We start from the raw sequence: 12,533 nt of genomic DNA on the forward strand, positions 1-12,533 counted from the left end.
GATGGGTAGCACTGTGGTCTTTTGCCAGGGATAAATCTTTGCAACAGGACACTTAAGAATTAATTAGTGTTGAATGAATGTGAATCAAATGCAAAAGCCAGTGGTCAGCATGGAAGAAATATATTGAGATGGCTTGGTCATCTATCGAGAATTAATGAAGATAATTTTTAAAAAAATCAATATATGATTGAGCTGAAAAGAACAACTAAAAAAGTCTTGCTTCAATGGAGTTGATAAAATCCTCAAAAAATGAGAGTGAAGAGCAACATAAGAATGTGATGGAAACCAGGATGGTTTGCATAGATAGAAAAGTGCAGCGGCATCCAGTGAGTGATATTGCTCTAACTAGATATATCTACAGATAGTCCTTGTTTGGTGATAGTTCGAAGTTATAATGGTGATGAAAAAATAACTTTGTGACAATCCTTGCATTTACAACCTTTCTAAGTCTGTAAAGCAAAGGAAAACTGAAATAAGATTATAAACACAATTGGGGTTTTATTTAGTGACCACTCACCTAAGAACAACCAAGTTGCTGGTCTCAATTGTGGTCACTAAATGAGGATTATCTGTATTTCTTTTTCTTTAATTTTCTTCCTTAAATTCTTTTGCTTACTGCATTTTTTTTTCTTCTTCTTGATGTGAATAGTATTGCTTAAGCTGAAAGAGTATGGATTTTGTAAGTATATTTCCACAAGTTTCATCAACTATACCAGGGCTTTTCAACCTTTTCATTCACTGTATCACTTTTAGGATATGGCAACATCTGAGTACCACCAGTAACCTAGCAAGGTGTCAAAAACTTGATGACCAAAAAAAAAAAAAAAAGGAAAAAAGTGATAAAGTGCAGGTAGTCCTCAACTTACAACAGTTTGCTTAGTGACTGTTTGAAGTTACAATGGCACCGAAAAAAGTGCCTCCCAAGCCACAGCCAAGCAAGACACCTGCCTGCCCACCTGGCGGCGCTCTTCCTTCTGTCCGAGGTTTTCATTGTTGTGAGCATTTCTGTTGAAGATTGGCAGCGGGGGTGGGGTGAGGGGGTGTTTGGTTTTTATTCCCCCCATCTGCTGGGTGGTTGCAGCAGGTTTTGGTCACTTCACATAACCCTGGGACACTGTGACCGTCATAAATATGAATCAGTTGTCAAGCATCTGAATGTAAATCACAAGACCCTGGAGATACTGCAACATTCCAGCTGATCGGCTCTTTTTCTGGGCTCAGCAGAAGCACCAGGATCAGTGCTGCTTTCCAACTGACTGGTGCTTTTTCTGGGCTCAGCAGAAGCACCAGGATCAGCACTGAGCTCCAGCTGGAGCTGGCGCTGATCCTGGCACTTCCACTGAGCCCTGACAGCCCTGCAGCTCCAGCCATCTCTCACTCAGGCTTGTGTGGTGCTGCCACCGGTTCAGCTCATTCCCCGCCCCCACTACCACTTTTCTAGGATGGTCGCATACCACCTGCCAGGTGCCAATGTACCACAGGTGGTATCCGTACCACTGGCTGAAAAGCCCTGGACTATACGCTCGGGGCGTTTGCAGGCGGTCCCGGGCAGGTGCAAAGCTGCCCGGGACCAGACAGGCTGTCGCCAGCGCCATGCGCATGCGCGGGTGCTGGCGCGGGAAAAGTATCGCATTGACCCGGGAAATGTCTATATAAGAAGCTGGGAGGTTTTGGGAGCTGCTGAAGCCATCTACTTGTAAGCTGAACGCAGAATAAAGAAAACTGAGAACTACAACTGCTTCTCGTGTCTTACATTTCCGCGAAGGACTCAACACTGGCGACGAAGGTGGGATGCCTTATATCGCCTGGAAAGGAAGAAGTGTAAGCTTACCCAAGTGAGTCCTGAGCGGCGGAACGGTGTCGACTCAGTAGCTACTCGCCAATCCAGTGCGCATTTGGGGGTAGGCTGGCTGATAGACCCGTCTCCTGAAGATGGCAAAGGTTGGAAGGCTTTCGGAGTTCGACGTCTCACATCCAGAGCGGTGGGAGTCCTACGTAGCCAGGGTGGAGAACTACTTCAAGGCAAACCAAGTGAGGGAAGAGAGCTTGAAGGCTGCCACCCTGCTTTGTGTTTGCGGTCAAGACGCCTTCGAAATTGCAGAAAACCTTGCAGCACCTGTTCCAGTAGAGTCTGTCAGCTACGCAGATCTGAAGAAGCTACTGAAGGAGCACTTCCAGCCCAAGATGTCCGTCATCGCATGGTGCCACACCTTCGAGCAGAGGGATCAACGATCCGGTGAGTCGGCCAAAGAATACATCGCCGCATTAAGGAAGGCCGCCAAGCACTGCGAGTTCAAGGACCTCGAAGAACGACTGAGGGACCGATTCGTGTGCGGGTTAAGACATCGAGATCTACAACAGAGACTTTTCGCTAAAGAAGAATTGTCCTTCCAAGATGCCTTAAGAGAAGTCACCGCAGAAGAAGCAGCAGGCGACGCCGTCAAGAACATGCGGCCGATCAGAAACAGTCCAGAGGTTGCATCCGTGCACCAGGAAGACGTCCAGGGGAACTCCGAGGAGGATCCGGACGAGGAAGTCGACCATCTCCACCCCACGAAGGAAGGAAATCAGAAGGGAAGCTCTTCAGCTCCACTCAAGTGCATCGGCTGTGGAGGTCGCCACAGGAGAACCGACTGCAAGTTCCGCTCCGCTACCTGCCGGGCATGCGGCAAACAAGGACACATTGCAGCTGTGTGCCTGGGCCGACGAAAGGTACAACCTCAGGAAGAATTGCGCCTGAAAGGTACCAGGGTCCCCAGCCAGAATAGGGTAGGGTTTTGCGCTTCACGAAGAAGCATCCTTAGGACAGGCACACACAAGCCCATTAAGAAAAAGCTGTCACTCAAGGTGAAGCTACAAGGGGTTCCATTAACTATGGAACTAGACACAGGTTCTGCCCTTTCAATCATCTCCTTGCATACATTTAGGAAGATTTGTTCCGGTAGTGGAACTCAGGCCAAGTTAAGGCCTTCTGACATTGTGTTAACAGATTTTCAAAATTCAAGAGTGTGTGTTAAGGGGGAGGCCACCCTTAACGTGCAATACAAGAATTTTGAAGGTCCACTAGACTTATTAGTAGTAGGGGGTGAACGAACGAGTCTCATAGGACTCGATTGGTTTGAGGCCCTGGGGATACACGTCACAGGACTCAACAGTTTACAAACACTCGACCTACAGGAAGTCTGCAAAGAATTTGCAGATGTTTTCAGCCCCCAGCTGGGCACATTCAAAGGACCCCCTGTGTCCTTAAAGCTAGACCCCACTGTCACTCCCATTAGAATTAAAGCAAGAAGGGTCCCTTTTGCTTTAAAGAGTAAAATTGACACTGAGTTAGACAAACTGATCCAACAGGGAATCCTAGAACCTGTTGATTCCAGCCCTTGGGAGACCCCCATTGTCACGCCTCTAAAGGCAAATGGGGACATTCGCATTTGTGCTGACTACAAATGCACTCTTAATAAGGCATTGCAGCAACATGCCTATCCTGTTCCTGTGGTCAGTCATATTCTGGCCTCCCTCAAGGGGGGGGTGCGTTTTTGCAAAGCTTGACCTAGCTCAAGCGTATCAACAGCTGCCTGTTGATGATGCTGCTGCTATAGCTCAGACTATTGTGACCCACAGGGGAGCCTTTAAGGTAAAAAGGCTACAGTTTGGAGTGAATGTCGCTCCTGGGATTTTCCAAAGCGTAATGGAAAACACACTACGGGGCATACTGGGGGTTTGTCCCTACTTTGATGATGTCTTAATTGCAGGAGACTCCACACACATTCTAGCTGAAAGGCTAAGGGCTGTTCTGTTAAGATTCAGGAAAACAGGCCTCAAGCTCAAAAAAGACAAATGCAAGATTGGGGTGCCTTCTACTGAATTTCTGGGGTTCAAAATTGATGCTGCTGGGATTCACCCTGCTGAATCCAAACTAACTGCTATTTTAGAAGCACCTAGGCCAAAGTCTAAGGCCGAACTTCAGGCCTTCCTGGGCCTCCTGAATTTCTACAATTCCTTCCTTCCACATAAAGCCAGTGTGGCTGCGCCTCTTCACAGGCTACTAGACAAGCAAGCAGTGTGGCACTGGTCACAAACACATGAGGCTTGTTTTAACAAAGTCAAGGCCTTGCTCACTTCTAACAGTGTACTTGCACATTTCAACGAGTCCCTTCCTGTGTGCATCGCTTGTGATGCGTCCCCTTACGGGGTTGGAGCTGTCCTGAGCCACCTCAGGTCTGATGGAACTCAGGTTCCTGTTGCATATTACTCCAGAACATTGTCTTCTGCTGAGCGCAACTACGCTCAGATAGACAGGGAGGCTCTGGCTGTTGTTGCTGGAATTAAAAAATTCCATGATTTTCTATATGGCAGGCATTTCACGGTCTTCACTGACCATAAGCCTCTGCTGGGACTGTTTACCACACGTAAGCAGACTCCCCAAATCATTTCCCCTAGAATGCTTAGGTGGTCTATTTTTTTGTCTGCATATGATTTTTCTTTACTCCACAAGCCTGGGAAAGAAATGGGCCATGCTGATGGCCTCAGTAGATTGCCTCTGCCAGTAGTAGAAGCTGACCCTGCGCCAGCTGTCAACATTCTATCAATCCAAGCCTTGCCCGAGCTCCCTCTTAGTGCCAGGGATGTTGCCGCTGAAACAGGTACAGATCACACACTTTCACGTGTCCGTTCCTGGGTTTTGTCTGGTTGGCCTGAGCACTGCCCTAGTCCTGAGTTTCAGAGTTTCTGGTCCAAAAGGAACGAGCTGTCCCTTTCTCAGGGTTGTCTGCTTTGGGGAAACAGAGTTGTCATTCCCACCTCAATGAGGACTAGGGTCTTAGAATCCCTCCACGAGGGTCATCCTGGCATTGTTCGTATGAAGGCTCTTGCGCGCAGCCACTTGTGGTAGCCTGGTTTAGATAAAGATATTGAGGCTAAGGTGCATGCATGCCACCTGTGCCAACGATCTCGCCCAGAGATGCCCCAAGCTCCCGTGCATAGATGGGAGGAAACACAGTCCCCATGGTCTAGGGTGCACATTGACTACGCTGGGCCCTTTCAGGGCCAGTTCTTCTTGGTCCTTGTTGACAGCCATTCAAAATGGCTTGAGGTTGTACCTGTCTCATCCACCACCACTGCAAAGACTATTCAGGTACTGAGGGGGATTTTTGCTGCACACGGGCTTCCAGATGTCATTGTGTCTGACAACGGCCCTCAATTCACTTCCTCCGAATTCCAAGCTTTCTTACAGGCTAACATGATTCGTCATGCCACGTCTGCACCCTTCCACCTGTCCACCAACGGTATGGCTGAACGTATGGTGCGCATCACGAAGGACGCATTGAAAAGACTCACCTACGGGGACTGGCATCACAGGTTGGCTGACTTTCTCCTTTCTTATCGCACCACACCGTCTACTTCTACAGGGAGAAGCCCAGCTGAACTTCGTTGGGGGCGTCAACTTACTACTAAACTTGACCGGTTGCATCCGGACAGACTGCCTTCATCTACCTCACATCCTAGGGCACCTAGACAACTACTTGTGGGTGCCCCGGTTTGGGCTTGCAATTACGGGCCTGGTCATACATGGGTCCCCGCTTCTATTTCCAAGGTCACAGGTCCTCTCTCCTACGAGGTAGCCCTGGACAACGGTCGTGTCCTGCGTCGCCACATCGACCAACTTCGCCCTAGGCGGGACCTTTCAGATGAGACTCCTGGGTCTTTTCCGGGGGGGGAGGGGGACCCTTTGGAGCAAAGGGAAGGGCACGAGTTGCTGCCCATCTCCACTGATGGAGCCACTGACGGCCCATTTCAAGCTTCCGCAAGTGCTCCGAAAAGGAATTCATGGAGCTTACCCACACAACAGGCACTCACGCCTACTCCAGCCAGGGAGTCACCCCGGGGGCATACTCACTTTCCACACACATCACACAACACTCCAGTCACGGAGGATACCCGGGAGCATCCCAACAAATCATTCCCCGCAAGAGAGCTGGCACACAATCCCCAGAGTTGGCCTGACCTTACCCCTAATCCTACAGGGGGTCAAACTTACAGGGAGGTGGTCGAGGAACCAAGTCCCGACCGCAACACCTCTAGCCCAAATCAGGGAGTAACTGAGTTTTGGGAAGGTACAGAGACCCACACGAGCCCGGACACAGAACGGGGCTTAGGGATTGGACAGCCTCCTGACAGGTCTTGGACGGACCTAGGAGGTTCTATAGAGACGCCCAGCAGTGGCTATCACTTCAAGGGGCCCGAGGGCCTACAGCTAGGCAGGTCAACCAGGTCACAAAGTGACAGAAGCCCTGGCCTGACGAGCCCGGTGGGCGAGCAAGCAGGCCAGGCATTGGGGCAAAGTCCTTGGAAGGCACCAAGGCATGATAAGGGGAACAGGCTCTTGTCACCCCTCAGTCAGGGAACACCTGTCAGAAACCCAGAGATGAGAAGGTCACAGAGAGCAAGGAAGTCTCCTAAATACTTAGAGGATTACATAACATTGCTGGCTAAACAAAAGCCAGGTAACGGTAGGAGCACTGAGAAGCAGAACACTGTATAAAATAATGATTATATGTTGGTAGTAGTTTTAGCCCGGGGGAAAGGGGTGTTATGTCCCGAGCCTTGCAAACGGCTCGGGGCGTTTGCAGGCGGTCCCGGGCAGGTGCAAAGCTGCCCGGGACCAGACAGGCTGTCGCCAGCGCCGTGCGCATGCGCGGGTGCTGGCGCGGGAAAAGTATCGCATTGACCCGGGAAATGTCTATATAAGAAGCTGAGAGGTTTTGGGAGCCGCTGAAGCCCTCTACTTGTAAGCTGAATGCAGAATAAAGAAAACTGAGAACTACAACTGCTTCTCGTGTCTTACATTTCCGCGAAGGACTCAACATATACTATACACAACCCGTACTTGTTGGAGAATCATGATGATATAAATTTGGATTTTTACATAATTGCTCTATTCCCCTGAAACTCTTTAGTCTCAAGGCTTCTTCCTCCCCTCAGTAAAATAAAAAATATTTGGAAAATGCAACTACTATTAGAAAGTCATATTCTGTGATTTGTATCAATAAAAGCTGGTGGGGAGTTGGTACTTTCAAGTCACTCTTCTCCTGATGACTGCCTGGACAGGTTCCTGTAGTTTTCTTGGTAAGATTTTAGGAAGTGGTTTACTCTGGCTTTCTTCTTCCTAGAGCTGAAACTGAGACACACAGAGTTGCCTCTATGTCAGTAGGTATCCTGAAAATTTCCATTCAGATTCAGAGTTTATTCAAAGGTTGATGGAGAATGTTAAACTTCTCTTTCTTCCCTCCAACCAAGGACAGGTTTTGGTTTTCTTCCTCCGATGGAGAATTGTGTACCGTTTCTGAAAGAATAAATAGTTTTGCCACCTGGAAAATCCTGCTTGAGTTGGGAAAATGGCATTCACAATTTGGTTAGGATCACAACATTAATTGCCAGGTGTTCTCTGACTTACCTGCCTGTCCCTCATGGAATTTCAGTGCACAAATGCAGCAAAGTATATATGGAAGGCAAGTAATAATTATCAATTAAGACTGATAATTGTTGTGAAAATCTCCCTTTCCTGTCTTAGCCCATGTCTGACTTTCACCTGTTTCTGTTTTTCCCCTTTAAAAATGCACTGGATCTTATGTCACATTTAATTTATCTTTTAGTTTAAAAATATTTATTCAATGTTACCTAAAATCATGTATGATTTTTTTTCAGAAATTATTTTCAATACGGACTAATTTTTATTTTTCCTTTTAATTGTTTTCATTAGCTTTCTGGGTTGGTATTCTTTTTCATGTCATCCATGGTATTCTATAACATAATTTAAAAACAAATAATATACAGCAAAAAAGACCAAAAACAAAAAATTAGGAAGTCAAAAAGAAAGAGGGGGAGGTAGAAGGAAAAGAAAAAGTAAGGATATCTAATTTGAGAACTAATGGAAAGGCACAAGTTTCAATTTATTCCTGAATATGGTCATGGATCAACATGACAAATGTCAGTACAGGTTTTATTTAACTCAGTTATTATTATTTTTCAGACATATTTGTTACCAGTAACACTTGCTGAACATATAAAAGCATATTTAAAAAAATCTGAAACATTGGTGCCATCTTGTAAGTAAATGCTTAACACAGGGGACCGGCACCAATCCGCAACATGCCAGAAACAGGGCCGTGCAAACAAGCAAACCCCCTTCCCACAGGATGCAGGCAGCACATAAAACCACGCCCTCTCTGGTCCATGAAAAAACCTCTCTCCATGGACCCAGTCCCTGGTGTCCAAAAAGTTGGGGACCTCTGGCTTAACAAGCACGTAACTTTCCTACACTAACATTTTCTAACATATTTGACACGGTTATTTTGTATGAGAAGTGCAGAGAAATCTATGCTCACAGCCACAAAGGAAAATTACAATTCTGTTCTTAGTATTTAAAGATGCCCCAATCCAGGGCACAAGGTATTCAGATTTCCAATGTGGATTGTCCAAGATAAGTCGGAGGCATCTCTGAGAAGTTCTTTTCCTGACTGGCTCCCTGCCTTAGCTCCTTAAAATTTAGGTGGGAATATAGTGACACCTTGTGGTAGATATACAGCAACTTCTTATTCCTATCAGGGTTGCTCTGTAGAGCGAGAAAAAGATTAACAGTCGTAATCTTTCATTACTCCTCCTGGAATTGGCCTTCTAACAGATGCATTCCTTTTTATCCTGGTTGTCTTACTTAATGTTGAAAATAGAATAGAGCTGGAAGGGACCTTCGAGGTCTTCTAGTCCAGCCCCCTGCTCAAGCAGGAGGACTATACCATCTCAGACAAGTGACTGTCTAGCCTCTTCTTAAAAATCTCCAGTGATGGAGTGCCCGCGATTTCTGGAGGCAAACTGTTCCACTGGTTAAATGTCCTTACTGTCAGGAAATTTCTCCTTAAATCCAAATTGCTTCTCTCTTTGATCAGTTTCCAATCATTGTTTCTTGTTCTGCCCTTTGATGCTTTGGTGAATAACGTGACCCCTTTTCTGGGTGCCAGCCCCTAAAATACTGGAACACTGCTATTATGTCTCCCCTATTTCTTCTTTTCTTTAGACTAGCCAAACCCAAGTCCTGCAGACGTTCTTCATATGTTTTAGTCTCCAGGTCTTTAATCATCTTAGTTGTTCTTCTCTGAATTTTTTCCAAACTCTCAACGTATTTTTTGTGATATGTTGACCAAAATTGGCTGCAGTATTCCAGGTGTGGTCTTACTAGGATTTTATAAATACTTCATGTGATCTTGATTCTATGCCTCTGTTTATACAACCCAGAATTGTATTAGCTTTTTTGGCAGTGGCTGCACACTGCTGGTTCATAGTCAAGTGATTGTACACTAGCACTCCAAGGTCCCTCTCACAGTTACTGTTTTTAAGACAGGTCTCACCCAGTCTGTACTTGTACCTTTAATTTTTCCTGCCTAAATGTAAAACTTTGCTTTTCTCCACATTGAAACTCGTTTTGTTGGATAGGGCCCATTGTTCAAGTTTGTCAAAAAAAAATTGGATCTGGAGTTTGTCTTCTGGGATGTTGGATACTCCTGCCAGTTTAGTGTCATCTGCAGATTTGATGAGTTCCCTTTCAATTCCTTCATCTAAGTCATTTATGAAGATATTAAAGAGTACTGAGCCTAAGACAGAACCTTGTGGTACCACTAACTTCTCTCCATATGGATGTAGTGCCATTGAGGAATACTCGTTGAGTACAGTTTGCCAGCCAGCTACAGATCCATCTGGTGGTGATGTTGTCTTTTCCATCTTTTTCTAGTTTTCCAAGGAATAAGTTATGGTCTACTTTATCAAATGCCTTACTGAAATCTAAGTATACTATGTCCACAGCATTTCGGTGATCTACTAGTTTAGTCACTTTATCAAAGAATGAAATAATATTGGTTTGGCATGATCTATTTTTAACAAACACGTGCTGGCTATTAGTTTTAATTTTGTTTGCTTCTAGTTGTTGCAGATCTGTTTTTTTGATTATCTTTTCTGGGATCTTCCCAGGTATTGATGTTAAACTGATTGGTCTGTAGTTTCCTAGGTCCGTTTTTTCCCCCTTTCTTGAAGATGGGAATCACATCAGCCCTTTTCCAATCCTCAGGTACTTCCCTGGTGCTCCAGGATTTATGAAAAATGTGGTGCAATGGTTCTGAGATAACATCTGCCAGCTCCTTCAGAACTCTGGGATATAATCTGTCGTGTCCCAGTGATTTATATTCGTCAAGGTTGAATAGGTGTTCTCTTACTATTTTCTTGCTTATTTTAATTTTTGTTTCTAGTTTGTCTTTTGCTGTAGGTTTTTTTGGTATGTTGGACTATAATTTTTTTTGTGTGTGAAGATTGATGCAAAGTATGTGTTAAGCAGCTCTGCTTTCTCCCTGTTGCCTGTTATTTCCTTGCCATCTTCTCTCTTTAGTGGACCTACAGTTTCCTTGACTTTTTTCTTGTTATTAATATGTTGGAAGAAACTTTTTTTTTATTATCCTTGATTTCTGTTGCAAGTCTTTGTTCGTTTTGAGCCTTTGCTTTTCTGACTTCATCTTTGCATGTTCTGGCTCTCTGCTAATAATCGGCCTTAGTTATGTGCCCCTCATTCCATTTTTTGTATTTGTCCTTTTTGTCTTTCAGTTTGTCAGAGAGATCTTTGTGCAGCCATAATGGTTTCTTCTTGAATTTCTTGTTTTTCTTTTTCATGGTAGTGTGCTGGTCTGGGCTTTTATGATCGCATTTTTCAGAGTTTCCCACGCTTCTTGGGTTGTTTTCTCCTCTAGGATTTTCATCCATGGGATCTTTCCTAGGTTCTCTCTGAGTTTGTTAAAGTCAGCTCTTTTGAAGTTTAAGAAACTGGTTGTGTTGTTTTCTATTGCTAGTGTTTGCATTATATTAAATTCCAGTATGACATGGTCACTTTCACCCAAGGTTCCAGCAACTTCAATTCCCTCTATCACTTCTTCTCTGTTAATAAGAATTAAGTACAGTATAGTTTTATGTCTAGTTCCCTCCTCCACCTTTTGAGTGACAAAGTAGGTTGATTAGGAATCTGTTTGCTCTCCTGCTTGCTGCAGTTTGTCTCCCAGTTGATATCTGGATAATAATAATAATAATAATAATAATTATTATTATTATTATTATTATTATTATTATTATTATTATTATTATTATTATTATTATTATTATTATTATTTGTAGTACTCTTCCATAACATTAAGAGTCTGGATGAGGAAGAGTACTACAAATACTTGGGTATCCTTCAAGCTGACAATATCAAGCACACTGAAGTCAAGAAAAAGATTAGAGGTGAATACATCAAGAGAGTGAAGAAGATCTTAAAGTCCAAACTCAATGGAGGAAATACCATAAAGGCAATCAACACCTGGGCAATCCCAGTCATTAGGTACACAGCTGGAATAGTGGACTGGACTCAAGCAGAACTAAAAGCAATGGATAGGCAGACCAGAAAAATAATGACAATGAATCATGCCCTTCATCCACGCAGTGACATTGATAGACTTTATCTACCAAGGCAAATAGGTGGGCGTGGAATGCTACAAGTACATCAGATGGTTGAAGAAGAAAAAATGGCTTTGGAAGAATATCTGAAGAACAATGATGAAGATGCACTGAAATTAGTATATCAGGAAGGCTTACTAACTACTGGAGAGACCAAACTGGCCTACAAGAAAGACCAAATGAAGAACAGAATAGAGGCATGGGAAGACAAAGCACTACATGGCCAATACATGAAAAAAATAGCTGGGAAAGCAGATAATAACAAAACCTGGCAATGGCTAAGAGCAGGAAAATTGAAGAAAGAGACCGAGGGACTAATTCTGGCTGCACAAAACCAAGCCTTAAGGACAAATGCATACAAAGTCAAAATTGAGAAGACAGCAAAAGACAGTAAGTGCCGCCTATGCAAAGAAGCTGAAGAAACAGTGGACCACTTGGTAAGCTGTTGCAAGAAGATTGCACAGACTGATTACAAGCAGCGGCATGACAAAGTAGCAACAATGGTGCATTGGAAGATCTGCAAAAAATATCATTTGCCTGTAAGCAAAAACTGGTGGGATCATAAAATAGAGAAAGTCATAGAAAATGATAAAATTAAACTGCTCTGGGACTTCAGAATTCAAACAGACAAGCACCTGCAACATAACACCCCAGACTTAACAATTGTCGATAAGAAAGACAAAAAAGTCTGGATAGTGGACGTGGCAGTGCCTGGAGACAGCAGAATAGAAGAGAAAGAACTGGAGAAGATAACAAAATACAAAGACCTACAAATAGAAATAGAAAGACTGTGGCAAAAGCAAGCAAGGGTAGTACCAATAGTAATAGGCTCCTTGGGTGCAATCCCAAAACAACTGGAGCACCACTTGAACACCATTGGCATTGACAAATTCGCTATTAGTCAATTGCAAAAGGCGGCCTTATTAGGAACTGCTTCCATCCTGCGACGATATCTGTAATACCATCAAACATCCACATCTGCCTATCCCAGGTCCTGGGTAAGGACTCGA

Source organism: Crotalus tigris, unplaced genomic scaffold (genome assembly GCF_016545835.1).
Source record: "Crotalus tigris isolate CLP2741 ecotype Arizona unplaced genomic scaffold, ASM1654583v1 scf7180000018217.1405312, whole genome shotgun sequence".
Lineage (NCBI taxonomy): Eukaryota > Metazoa > Chordata > Lepidosauria > Squamata > Viperidae > Crotalus > Crotalus tigris.